Source organism: Mus pahari, chromosome 1 (genome assembly GCF_900095145.1).
Source record: "Mus pahari chromosome 1, PAHARI_EIJ_v1.1, whole genome shotgun sequence".
NCBI lineage: Eukaryota > Metazoa > Chordata > Mammalia > Rodentia > Muridae > Mus > Mus pahari.
The window spans coordinates 27,955,712-27,969,991 of NC_034590.1; the positions used below are offsets into that span (position 1 = coordinate 27,955,712).

General features: G+C 44.1%; 1 protein-coding gene and 1 pseudogene across 2 annotated transcripts in view; both read left to right on the forward strand.

Annotated features, from left to right (window-relative positions):
• Positions 1 to 3,997: 3,997 nt before the first annotated feature.
• Positions 3,998 to 14,280, forward strand: part of Cyfip1 (cytoplasmic FMR1 interacting protein 1) — an 89,412-nt gene continuing 79,129 nt past the window's right edge. The window contains exon 1 of one of the 2 annotated variants that reach the window (XM_029547166.1): positions 3,998 to 4,132. The gene's annotated coding sequence lies outside the window, so the exon portion shown is untranslated. The remainder of the gene's footprint in view (positions 4,133 to 14,280) is intronic. The other variant, XM_021190559.2, reaches the window with a different exon arrangement.
• LOC110337037 overlaps positions 4,362 to 14,280 on the forward strand; it is a 22,521-nt pseudogene continuing 12,602 nt past the window's right edge.

The window sequence follows — 14,280 nt, forward strand, 5'->3', positions numbered from 1 at the left end:
TCTCAGACTGTAAAGATTCTGAAGAAATAAACTGACATTGCTGGGTTTTGTATACAATGGTCCATCTTTAGTTACTCAGGACTTGCTCTGCTCCTTACACCTTAGCAGCCTCTTGTCTATTAATTTGATTTGGATCGTTAATACCATCCTGTAGACTCCAACATAGCTTGTGTAAGAATTGCTGAAGCTGAGGTTCTGCTTGCCTAGGTGAAGATGGTAAGCTGTGTGACTGTCTTCATTTGCTTTCTATTGCTCTGATAAATGCCATGATCAAAGGCAACCTGGAGAGGAAAGGGTTTACTTGACTTTCATGTCATAGTCCATCGAGGGAAGTGAAGGCTGGAATCTGGTGTCAGGAACTGAACCAGAGACCGTGGAGAACTCCACTTACTGACTTACTCCTCGTGGCTTGTTCAGCTTGCTGTCTCATGGCACCCAGGACCACCTGTCTGGAGGGGGAGCCATCATAATGGTTGGGCCTCCCCCATCAATCACTAATCAAAAGAATGTCCCCATGGACTTGCCTACAGGCAATCTGAGAGAGGCGCTTTCTCATTAACGTTCCCTCTTTCCAAATTACCCTAGCTTGTGTCAAGTCGACCAAAGAATAAATAACCAGGACAAAGACCTATAAGCCAAATGTATAGTCTGGGATTACAGACAATGGGTTGATTCAGGGTACATTAAGAGGAGATACAGTTGATACCTGACATTACAGATGGCTGACACATCCAGGGCTGCCTTCTTTACACTGCTAGTTTTGACAAAGCAGGTTCATTTGGTTTCTATAGTACAACACTTTATGCCCAGTTCTGCAGGATTGCAAGTAATTAAGATATTCTGACTACTTGTGGGTAATTATAGGGTTCATGTCCATTTGCTAGATCACTGTTTGTAATGAGACAAAAACTGCTACATTGACCTTGGTCTCTAGGAGAATTTAACCTCGGAGAATTTAACCAAAGGTGGATCAGAAGTACCATTGACTTGACTGTGAGTTCCTACTCCTCCCTTAGTGGATGTGGAAATGACTATTTGGGTCCCTCCATTTCAGTATGGGCTCTGGATGCACTTATATTGCCTGAAAATTGAAGATGTGAACATTCCATTCACTAATTTGATCAAATTATTAATTAACATTTACACTACGTATCAACATGTGGAATACCTTACATTCAATCCATATTTTCTTGTACAATATATATGTATATGTAAATATATACATATATACACACATATATATTTGCTTATATATTTGTATATAATACATATATTTGCTTTAATTTGCATATATATGTTTCTCTGTGGAGCCCTGGCTGTCCTGGAACTCACTCTGTAGGCCAGGCTGGCCTCAAACTCAGAAATTTGCCTGCCTCTGCCTAGCAAGTGCTGGGATTAAAGGCGTGCGTCACCACTGCCTAGCTATAAATATATTTGTATTCTTCACTAATACAGGGGAAAGGGAGGGAGATAGTGATGCCCTTGTCATAAATCATGGGAACAGCTGTGACAACCTCTAATCAGTTTACATAATTTCAAACCCATGTCCAATTACAAGCAAAGAGTTCTTTAAAATATACTTGTGCATTTCACCTGTGGGTGTGTGGAATGTCAGTCACCTTTAGTATGTTCTCACATCTGCTGGCATTGAAAGACACTGGTGGGTTTTCTACTAATTATATTTAGAAGAATTATTTTCCCAACTAAAGTGGTTTTATTTTCTCTCAGCAGGACAAAAATTTAAATCTTGTGTGTATTCAGTAATAAATAGGTCAATTTTAACCTTCATTTCCACTTGAAAAATTCCATTTCATTTAAAAGTTCACAAATGGTTTTATTTTAAAGATTTATTCGTTTTTACTTATATGAGTACACTGTAGCTGTCTTCAGACACACACCAGAAGAGTGCATCAGATCCCACTACAGCTGGGAATTGAACTCAGGACCTCTGGAAGAGCAGTCAGTGCTCTTAACCGCTGAGTCATCTCTCCAGCCCTCACAAATGGTTTTTATTTTTATTTTTTAGTATAAAAAAGTTGCATTGATGAAATATTGTAAAAACTAATCAATCCGTTTTTCCTCCCAGCCTCTGCTCCCAGAATGAACACTGTGAGACTATGTTTTAATGAATGCCTAGGCCACGAGCTTTGGCTCAGTCCCTGACTAGTTCGTAACTTATTTAACCCATTTAAACTATTCTATGTCTGATGCATGGTTAGTTACTTCTCCTTCAGTCCTAGCCTGCTTCTTCCTCTGTGTCTCCTCAGCTTCTCTTCCTCAGAGACTCGCTTGAATCCTTTACAGTCTCTTCCTATGGGCTTCTTTTATACACTCACTATTTCCCAGAATCCCCTCTCTTCTTGCCAGTGTTCCATCTCCTATTTGCTGCCTCAGCTCATTGGCCGTAGGCATTTTTAGTGACAGGTGACACTGAGATTCTCTCTACAGCATATAGTGATATAATTCAAATTGCTTGTAGGATAGTTAAATGGCAGTATTGAAACTTAATCTCTAGACTACAGTTCTGTAGAAGTAGAGGAGCATCATCAAGTCTGTGTTTCGTATTTTTGCTGCACCAAGGAATCAACATGTTACATTTGTATTATCATTATAGTTTAGGTTTTGTAATTTTTATTATACTCTTGTTATGCATATGTAGAGGAGCTATAAGGATTATACATTTGAATAAGTTTAACATCTCATATTTTGTGATAAACCTAAGATGGTTAAAACACTGATGTGTGTCTGTTGTAAATACAATTACATGAGTTTTATTTTTGTGATATTAAAAGTTACTTAGTAAAGATTTATTTCTGTTAAGTTGGGGAAAACGAACTGGTGTGGGAGTTAGGCATGTTGGTGAATGCCTGTGATTTCAGCACTTAAGGGATAGAGACATGATCTGGTGTTCAAGGCTAGCCTGGGTTACATTAGTTACTGTCAGACCCAGACAACAAACAAAATGTCAAAATTCTTAGCAGTGAGGAGGGTCGTTGAGAGTGAAGAAGGGTAGGAAGTTTGGAGCTATTCTTCTAAGTTCAGCATTATGATGTATGTTACTTAACCTTTCCCTCCTTTTCTTGGGGTTTAGGGAGGGCAAACTCAAGTCAGGCTTTCTTTTGGTCAGCCATTCCTAGAGTCTGAACTTATTTATTTTTGCCAGTTCTCAGAAAGCAGATGAGATAGATGGTAGCACTGCTACTTTAGGGGCCAGAGCGGTCTCTTCCTTGGGTCTGAAGCATATACATGCCCCTCCAGCCTTGCTCCCACCATTTAATACATATATGCGCCCCTTCTGTCATGGTTGTACCTACTGTATCTCTTTTGAAGTTCAACCAGAGGCAGGACAGGAGGGCAGTGAAAATTTGGGTGGGTGGGGCATGTGGAGGAAGATAAGCTCATCACTCATGGATTTACTGAGGCTTCTCACCAGCACTGAGGACAAGTTATAGGAAAATGAACCACTCCGTTGTTCTTGCAGAAAATCGAGGTCGAATTCCCATGACCCATGTATGGGCTCACTGGCTCACACCCAATTGCTGGGGAATCCAGCGCCCTTTTTGGACCTTTGCGGGCACCAGGCACTCTCGCGGTGCACCGACACACAAACAAGCCAAACGTTCATACACATAATGAACAACTTTTTTTTTTTTTAAAAAAAAGGTATCTTTAGTAAAACTTCCAGCTCTATGCTGGCCAGTCCTGGAATTCTTTCCTCATCCGGCCTTAGCCTCAGCAGAGGTCCCCTAAACCAGGGAAACCTCTTGAGGCTGGTGAGCCTAACAGTGTGGAGCTGAGTCTCCCATCCTCTCCCAGCCGGCTTGACGGGTGGAGCCCACCAAGCAAATCCCGGCTTCCTTTGCAGCGGTGACCTGAGCAGCAAGCGGCAGGCGGGGCTACGGTACGGGAGACTCCGGGAGACTTGGGGGCCGACCGGAGGAGCCGGACCCGAGGCAGCCAGCGGGAGGAGGGAGGAGCGCCGGGAGGAAGAGGCCGAGCCGCGGAGCGCCGCCCCGGAGGAAGGGGAGGAGGCCGGGTGTTTCCTGGTGCATTCCCGACCCGCCCAAGTGACTCATTGGGGTAGGAAAGCTCCCGGGGCCCGCCCTGGACAACCGAAGGCGGCGCAGACCAGGTAAGGGCGGTCGCCTGGCCTCGGGGTCCTTGCTCCACTCGTAGTCCGGTGGGGCGAGCCTGCAGACGGCCTCGGCGCAGCCTCCGGGACCTCACGGCCTCCCGGGATTGCCTCCTGGGCTCTCGAGTCTCCCGGTCTCTGCACGGCAGCTCCCGAGCCCGGGACTCCCGGCCCAGCTCGGCGGCTCCAGGGCTCCCTCCCCGGAATCGCATTCCAGAATCCCCGGGCCATGGGCTCCCCAGTGCTGATTCCCTGTTCCCTCCGCGCTGCGCTACTTGCACTCCGGTGGCCCGGCCCCCGCGTCCCGGACCCCCGAATTCCCGAACCCCCGCCCCGACTCATCCTGGATCCTAGGATCCCAGATCTCGCGCTTCCGGCACGAGGTTTAGCTCCAAAGAGGAAGAGACAACGTTAATGTTTAGTATTTTACTATTGAAAAGTGAGGAGCGACGGATAGTTAATGTTGCACTTAAGTGGCGAAACAAGCCAGAGTCCACCATGGTTGTGCCTTCGGAGGAAAGGAAGGAGAGTGTGGTCTAGGGATGCCGTTCTCAGATTCTTGGAGAGAGGCATTTTGGGCTTTGTTAAGGAAACGGGATTGTTCAGGAGCAGTAGTGCGCCGCCGCACATTCGTAACGAATTTTGTACTTTAAGCCTAAAGCATCTGCGTAATTTGTAACATTTCGTGAGTGTGAGAAAAGAAGGAAGAGATAGGCAACTGGGGATCGGTGAGGGGGCTAGGCAGAGGGAAGCATCAGGCTATCCGTGTGTTGCATGGGGCAGTTACAAGGTGAGCCCAGAGATTTCTCTTGGTTGTCGGCTAACAGATCGCTTAGTTGAGTCGTGTTTGAAGCACCATGATACCGGGGTACTCCTGCAGGTCCTGATACTAAGATCAGTGCTTGCCAAGGTGGGGGTATTGATCCTAGACCCTGGCCAAGTTCATTGGCTGGAAGTTGAAGCACGCGAGACCGGTTGTATGCCTGAATACCAGCCCTCCCCTAGTTCTGAGTATGTTAGTGGTTCTTACTAAAAAGCCTACAAGCACATAGCCTGAAAGAATTAATTCAATTTTTAAATGCATGTAAGTTACTGCAGACATGCATTGTAAGAATTCAGTAGGAATTTTGTGGGGGAATATTTCTCTTTCCCTCTGCCCCTAACAGCATCTTCACTGTAATATTGATAAAATGCTGCAGTTGAAAAGTCCCTCTAAGAAAATACATCCTCTAAGTATTTGTGTATTTGAGGAAGTATGCATTAAGGTCTTTTAAGAATAAGCATTGTATGTGTGTTTTTATATGTGGGTGCACAGGTGTGTGAATGTGTTTGCATGTGCATGTAGAGACCCAAGGCTGATCTGGAGTTATCCACCTTATTCTTTGATACAAGGTCTCTCAGCTGGACTTAGAGTTCACTGATTGAACTAGTCTTGCTCCCCAGTTTGTTCCGGAGATCCCCTGTCTCCACCTTGGAAGCAGTGGGACTTGAGGGAGGTTGCCATGCCCACTGGCATTTATGTGGGTTCTGAGATCTGAACTCCTGTAAGGCTATCGGCTGTGCCATCTCCCTGGCACTTAAGCGTGTTTTTAACTTTACATATAGTAATATTCATGCTTTGGAGTGTTGACTGCCACTGTAATTAAGATGCCAAACCGGTTCCTATCACCTCCAGATTTTCTTTACTGTGTCCCTTGTAGTGAGGTCTTTTGTACCATCAACTCTTGGCAACTGCTGATCTTTTCATAGTGCTATTTTGCTTTCTCCAGAAAGTCCTGTGGTCATCTTGGAGTCTGCATTTAAGATGGTTCTATGCTCTCAGTAAAAAGTATGGGGGTGTTGGGGAGGGGGTGGCTATATTTAAGGCCATCCAAGGTGTTTTACCAGCCAAACACCATTAAAGTGAAAAATGTATGATAATACATATAATATTATTTGGTTACAAAAACACTACTCAAATATGTCTGCAAGAAGTAAAGTCAATGCTTTGAAAAGTAGAGCCTTGGGAAGGTGGGGTGGAACACAGTGAGGGCAGGTAGCACACTGTAGGCATAGATGGCACACAGTGGGTATAGGTGGCACACTGTGGGCATAGGTGGCACACAGTGGGTATAGGTGGCACACTGTGGGTATAGGTGGCACACTGTGGGTATAGGTGGCACACTGTGGGCATAGGTGGCACACTGTGGGTATAGGTGGCACACAGTAGGTATAGGTGACAGACAGGTCTGACAACCTGAGTTACAACCCACAGTGGAAGGAAAGGATTAACTCCTGAAAATTGTCCACTGACATCCACAAGGAGACCGTGATTTGTGCCTAAATACTTACTCCCTCTCCCTATGAACACACACCATACACAAATAATAAATAAGTATTTATTTTTTTAAAAAAAATGTAGTTCTGGATACAACCTGGAAGAAAGACTAAAATGTTCTTTCTTCTCTCTCTTCCTTTATCTTATCATTTCAAAAAAAAAAAAAGCAATTTTAAGTATGTATTTGACAAATGTGTGTTTGTTGTGGCCTGCATGAGTTTGTGTGCACCACATTCATCAGAAGCCCGTGGGTGACCAGAAGACGAATGGCATTGGATCTCTTGGACCAGGAGATAAAGGCTATTGTGAGCTTCCATGTGAGTGCTGGGAACTCAGCGTAGGTTCCCCTGAAAAGCTCCTAATTGAAGAGCCATCTTTACCCCTCCTGAGTTTTGAGACAGGGTTTCATTACATGGTCCAGGCAGCCTTGAATTCATGGTCCTTCTACATTAGCCGTTTTGTGTGTAGGGAGGGAAAGGGGCTTGAGACTGGGTTTCACAAAGTCCTGGTGGGGCCTGAACTCCCGATTCTCCTGCTTCCACCTTCTGAGTGCCGAGATTGGAAGTGTGAATGCCACCACCTTTCCTGTCTATCTCAGCTCCTCGAGTGCTGACATTACAGAAGTAAGATACAACCTAGCCTGAAATAGTACTTTTAAAGGTGAGAACATTTACAAACACCACCTCAATGATTTTTTAAATAGTTCAGAAGTGTATACAACTGTATGTGTACTGAAACATCCTCCGACTTTAGCCTCTTTTCTTTTGTTTGAATAGGAATTTCTGTAACACCGACTGCATTCCATGTGTTACACATTTTCACATGCTGATGCTCAGCTGGAATTCCTTAAATGTTTCTATATACAGAGAGTTCAATAATTCTATTGATTGTATAATACAGCCATGTGTTGCTCAAACTATAGTGATATATGCTAAAGTCTATCTACACAGTTCTATCCCTGCATCAGAGTTTAATTAGACAAAGGAAAATAGGTACAGATATTAAATACATCATAGAGTTCTAGGAGTGCTGTGATAACTGACTAAAACATTGGTAGGCAGTGTACAACTGTAGTCTTTACTGTGGGTGTGTTATAATGTATTTGATCGGTCTTCTGGGTATTTTTCCGACACGAGTGTCCGTGCACCACGTGTGCACCTGGTGCCAGAAGATGACATTAAATCCCCTGGACTGGAGTTGTAGATGATTATGAGCTGCCATGAGGGCGCTTGGAATTGAACCAGGGTCCTCTGCAGCCAGTGTTCTTAACCACTGAGCCATCTCTTCAGCGCCTGACATTGTGTTTTAACATTTATCTCCACTCCAGTTGATCTTGTGTCAATATCCTTGAGTACGTGCTCAAGGTCACCATTCTGAAGGTGTCTCACTGTTGTATTGCTGTGAAGAGACGCTTCGTCAAAGGCAACTCTTATAAAGGAAAACATTGAACTGAGGGCTTGCTTACAAGTGTCAGAGATGTAGTTCATCCTCATGGCCAGGAGTATTGTGGTAGGCATGGCACTGGAGCAGTAGCTGAGAGCTACGTCCTGAGAGAGAGAGAGAGAGAGAGAGAGAGAGAGAGAGANGAGAGAGAGAGAGAGAGAGCGCTAACACATCAGGTGTAACTAGATTTACTACAAGATCATTGGTAAATGGTTGTTTATAAGAGCAGAAGCAACTTAGAAGAGGCAGTACTACTGAAGAAAGCATCTTCTGTTTCCTCAGTAACCACTAAAAGACTAAATAAATTCTCAGGGACAGGCGGGGCCTCCTGAGCCCCTCTCTGATCCATGGAGGAATTCTGACTGGCCCAATCTTGTGCAAGTGTTGTGCAGGTGTTCACAGCTGCTCTGTGGCCACAAGACTGTGGCCATGCTGTGCCGGGAAGACGGTGTTCATAACCTAGTTCCTCCGGCTCTGAAAGCCTTTCTGCCCCCCTGAGCCTTGGGCGGGGCGGTGATGTAGATGGGTGCTTCTATTTTTAATCTGTCAGGGAGCTGTGGCAGGGTGATCACCATGAGTTCCAGGTTTAGTTCCAGGTCTCGTGAGGAGAAAAAGTGAAAGCACTATATGCTAAGTGTCCACATTTGAAATTTGACTTCTAGTCAAAGAGCTGAAGTAGATAAACTGGTTGTTCATGGTTGGATGCCACTGCAAAGCATGAACATGTTTGTTTCTTCTGTATCATCAATTCATGGGCTGCAGCGCGGTTTTCTTTTCAGTGCTAGAGATTTACTAGGGCATGATTTAGCTGTGACCATGGATAATTTCCTTAACTTTAAGTCCTTCATTTGTCCAGCTGCTTTAGGGACAGATTTTACTCTAATTCTCAGCATTCCTTCTGTTCTTCCTTTGTGTGGTAAGAGAACATAGGGAGTGTGTGGTTGTCCAGGTTCTAGGATGAAGCATTTAACGTCTCAGTGCTAACATAAAATTTAATATTGTCAGTTATTAAAACCATAGAATCATCTACTTATTTTTAGTGCCCCAAATGTCATAGAAGCCTTCTTTTTTAAAAACAAAGGATTAAGAAAAAGATTGGAAAGGAAAGAATATTAGCTATTTAGTTACGATACAGAATGCTATGAAAGAATTAACATTTGGGGAAATATGAACAAATAATGAGAGTGTATCAGTGATGGCAATAACATGAAATATAGTAAGTAGGGAATTCTTCAGCCAAGAAGAATAATGTTTAAAATGTAGAAGCTAGAGCTAGAGAGATGGCTCAGTGGTTAGGAGCACTGACTGCTCTTCCAGAGGCCCTGAGTTCGATTCCTCACAACCATCTGTAATGGGATTCGATGCCCTCCTCTGGTGTGTCTGAAGACAGCTACAGTGTACTCATGAAAGTAAATAAGTCTGAGCCGGGCGTGGTGGTGCACGCCTTTAATCCCAGCACTCGGGAGGCAGAGGCAGGAGGATTTCTGAGTTCGAGGCCAGCCTGGTCTACAAAGTGAGTTCCAGGACAGCCAGGCATCTGTTGATCAGTATTACAGCAGGGTGCCTTCCTGAATTTAGCTAACCTTTCAGTCCACCTCACCCTCAGTGTCTGTCTAAAACATGGTTTTTGATCTGTTTCATTTAGTAGCAACTGCTAGGGATAAATTAGGGTTCTGTTCTTCTAGAGTATATACAGATTATAAAAAGAGAGTTATTAGATTGGCTTACGATTTGGGAGCCAGATAGTTCAGTAATGACTGTTTGCAGGCTAATTTTTTTAATAATGTTTTACATCGTGCAACTTTGTTGAGAGTTCTTTTGATAACTGCTTTGCACAAGCAAGGATTTTTCTCCTTGTCACCTGTAGCTGCATGTGTTGACCGGGTTGTACAGTACCTGTATGCTTATAACTGTTATATCACAGCTTTGGATTGTGATTGACTCACATAGTGCCTCCTCATTCCTACCCTGCCAAGGCTCTGGCTAGTCTGGTATCATTATGCAGTCCAGGATGGTCTCAGACACGCAGTCATCGTCTTGCCTTCTGAATGATGGGGTGCCCAACAAGTGCCACAATGTCTGGCAATGTTTCTTTCAGTAATAATTTTTTTTTTTCAAGTTCCTTTTTCTGTATCGGGCTAGTCACTGCCATTACTTTTGGGTTTTGCTTTTCATTTTGTATCTTTGCTACTCTTCTGCCAGGGTCTTCCTGGCACTTACTATGTAGGCCAAGTTTGGCTTTGAACTCACGGAGATCACTTGCTTTTGCCTCCTGAGGCGGAGGTTAAAGGCTTATTGCACCATGCTTGTTTGGTGTATCCTTTCCCATTCTTTTGTTTCACTTCCTTAGTATCTTTAAAATGTGTTTCTCATGGCGCCTTTGGATTTTTTTAAAAAAACCATTTTGAATATCTCTGCCTTTCAATTTGAATATCTTGTCTAGTTACATGTAATGAAAATCAGGTAATATTATGATTTTTTTAAAGCTGTTTTACTATTATCTGGAGAACTGATGGCTACCAGTAGCCTTCATAACACAGGTTACAAAGTATCTAATATAAGGCTTCCAGAATACTTTAAACACAGCATTTGTATTTGTAATATTTTTAAAAGATTTTCATTAACAGCTTCTGAGCAGATGGTCCCAAAGAAACCATGTTGTCCTTTAGCTTCTGGGAAGGTGGCAGCGAGTAGGGGGTGGGTGAGCCCTGCAGAAACTCATAGTTCTTCCTAGTTGTTCCCCAGCCAGCGTTAATATGCTGCTTCTTCAAGCCTGGCAGTGAAGGCAGAAATGGTGGGCATTGAACTTCAGCTTCCAAGGTTTTCAGTTATGAACAAAACAGATGGACAGTGATAGCTATAATGACCCTGAATCCACAATGCCTGTGATTTGTATTCACGCCACATCCATTCTCCTGGCCAAACGTGTCAAGTTCTTTACTTTGTATTCCCCAAGCTCATGCAAGGATTTTGTTCCACAGAGAAGAAAAACTGATAGTCAGAAAGCAGCGGTTTCCACTCCTGAATGTGATTGCTTGTAACCTTGTCCTGGCTAACACAGTTGGCATGAATATCAGATTTCTTCTTAAAGCCACTCCATGAAGGAAGACTTTGGTCTGAAGACTTGTCAGTGGGAACACAAGTTAAGGCACAGCTCCACACTGAGTCCCCTTAATATTTGGGGACTCTTGACTTCAGGTAAAACCAGTTCCTTGCCAAAATATCAAGACTGGCCAGTATGAAGCATTGTAATTTATTAAAAGAATTTTTAAGATTTATTATTTATTACTATTACTGTTATTATTATTATTATTATCATGTATACTGTAGCTGTCTTCAGACCCACCAGAAGAGGGCATCAGATATCATTATGGATGGTTGTGAGCCACCATGTGGTTGCTGGGATTTGAATTCAGGACCTTTGGAAGAGCAGTCAGTGCTCTTAACCACTGAGCCATCTCTTCAGCCCAAAAGAAAAATTTTACATGGATATTTAGTACAAGAGTTAAGAGAGACATGCTTAATTGTCCTTACAATAGTCGTATGAGTATAGAGAGTTAGGATATCTGTATTGTGAACAAAATTAATAGTTGTTTTTTTTGTTTGTTTGTTTTGTTTTTTTGTGTGTGTGTGATTCCCAGACAATATCCAGGATGATAGGAGTGAGGCTTTACTGTGCTGGTTGGTTTGTCAACTTGACTAGCCTGGAGGGAGCCACCTGAGAAAGGGAGTCACAGTGAGAGAGTGTCTGGATCAAGCTGCAGGCAGGTCTATAGAGGACTATATTCATTGCCAATTGATGCTGGAAGACCTAGCCCACTATGAGTGGCACCATTCCCTACGCAGGAAAAAAAAAAGTAGATAGAGAAGTCTAGCGGAGAGCAAGCAAGCAAGGGTTTATTCTGTGCATTTATTCTGTCTCTGTGCTTGACTGTAGATGTGATGCTTTCAGTTCTTGACTTGATTTCCCTGAAGCAATGGACTGTAAGCTGGCATTGTAAGCCAGATAAGCATTTTCTTCCCTGAGTTGGTTTTTGTCAGTGTATTTGTCCTAGCAAGATAAATGGATTTAGAACATCTGTTGAAGCTCATACACATTAAGCCTGGTTAGCTGCTATTTTAACATAAAGGGAAGCCTTGTCTCTATTTCCATGACCTTCACAGCAAATGTGCATTGTGCTGGAATTCTTGAATTTCAGCTGGTGACTCTGGAGTGAGATGAGTCTCCGTACTTATGCACCCGTATGTAATTCAACCTGCCTTTCTGTCCTGCCTCAGAATCACACACGGAGCCTTACTTGGCGTTGCTGCAGCACTAAGCTGCACCCCAGCCTAGAAGCTCTTCTATTTTAAAGCGTGTTCTTTTGTTTACCACCCACAAACCATGCAGCAGCCTCTACAGAAGCAGGGAGCCGGAAAGCCACTTTTTCTCTTGGCTCCCTGGGGTCAGCTGCCTTCAGAGGTCATTGACTGTGAGCACACTGTACTTGAATCTCAGAGGCTGTCGAAATTCAGCTTTGTTTCTGTCCCACACACCAAAGGATTTTGTACAGACTCATTTTTGCGTGTTATTGTTTGCTTTGATTGCGGGAGTCGGGGGTGGGGTGGGGGCTGGGGGGTGGAGTGGTAATCAGCGTTATAACTGGAGTTCTCCAGAAAAACAGAATAAATAGGGTATACACGTGGGGCGGGGGAGGCAGTCAGAAACACTGAGATCCACTTTAAGGAGTTGCTTCACACAGCTGTGGAGACTGGCAGGTCCAGGTTCTGCAAAGCAGACTAGACTGGAACCTCACAGAATACTTAAATGCTGCATGCAACCTGAAACCAAAGACCACACAGAAGCAAAATTCCCTCTTTCTTGAGGGCGGTCTGTGTTCTTTTTTTTCTTAAGACCTTTATTTAGCTCATTGGATGAGATCCATCTAAGTTGGGGTCGTCTGCTTTGCTTAAAGTTGACTGACTTTAATATTTATCTCATTTAAAGATTATCATCGTAGCTACGTCTAGACTAGAATTTGACTTTGACCATAAACTTCCTAGGTGGTTGTCACAGGGGTGAGTCTTGGTATTTTAATAGCTTGTGTTTTAGAGAACTGCCATCTCCTACAGAGGCCAGGTCAGCGGTCCTTTTGTGGGGAATACACTAAGTTGCTTGTCTTCTGGAATCTAGCTGAGAAGAAACTGTACCACTCATACATACAGCTATGAGAAGCTGTGAACTCCCGCTTCCCTGTCCCAGTTTTCTTGCCATATGTGTTGTCCCTAGTCATCTCCTCTTCCTCTTCTGTATGTAGCTCATGTGTCCTGCACTTGCTCTAGGCAACCCTGTCACTTCTTTTTTGTTTTGTTTTGTTTTCGAGACAGGGTTTCTCTGTGTAGCCCCGGCTGTCCTGGAACTCACTTTGTAGACCAGGCTGGCCTCGAACTCAGAAATCCACCCGCCTCTGCCTCCCGAGTGCTGGGACTAAAGGCGTGCGCCACCACGCCCGGCTCCTGTCACTTCTTTTGTACTGTCTCGTGGGCCCCTTTTTTGTTCCCTCAGTTCTCCTCACACTTACTCTTCCCCACACACAAACACTCCCCCCACCCCAGCACTCCCAAGACACAGTTTCTCTGTGCAGCCTTGGCATTCCTGGAACTTGCTTTGTAAACCAGGCTGGCCTCGAACTCAAAGATGCACCTGCCTCTTCCTCCCAAGTGCTGGCATTAAAGATGTGCTTGTACCACCACATAGCCTGGGCACACGTATAGCCTTTAGAAGCTAGGATATCCGTATTCGAGAGAGATCATGTGGTATTTGTGTTTTTGAGCCTGGGTTACCTAACTTAATCTAAGGCTTTTCAGTTGTTCATAGTAACAGTGGTTGTCTGTACAAGAGTAAGCCAGTCAATAAGCCTCTACTCGTAACTGAGGAATTGTGGATGGTTGGTGGATTCTGGGGGAAAGTCATTTTGCTGTAAGGGTGTGGCTCCTGGTATGTTGATCACCTTCCAGTGGACAGCCCCACATCCAAGAGTATGTGGGCAGCTCAGGCTCAAGACAGTTCGTTATTTAAAAACGAAACAAAACAAGAAAGCTAGAGGCTGGGCAAGGAGGTGAGGTTGGAACCTAGGGGGTGGTTTGGAGGTGAATGCAATCAAAACACATTATATGAAATTCTCAAGGAACAAGAAAGGAATTTGCAGCTCCACTTTGCTGCAGATATTGCAATTTTATTTTTTTAATGGCTGAACAAGATTCCAACGTGGCCAGGCATGGTGGCACACGCCTTTAATCCCAGCACTCGGAAGGCAGAGGCAGGCGGATTTCTGAGTTCGAGGCCAGCCTGGTCTACAAAGTGAGTTCCAGGACAGCCAGAGGTATACAGAGAAACCCTGTCTTGAAA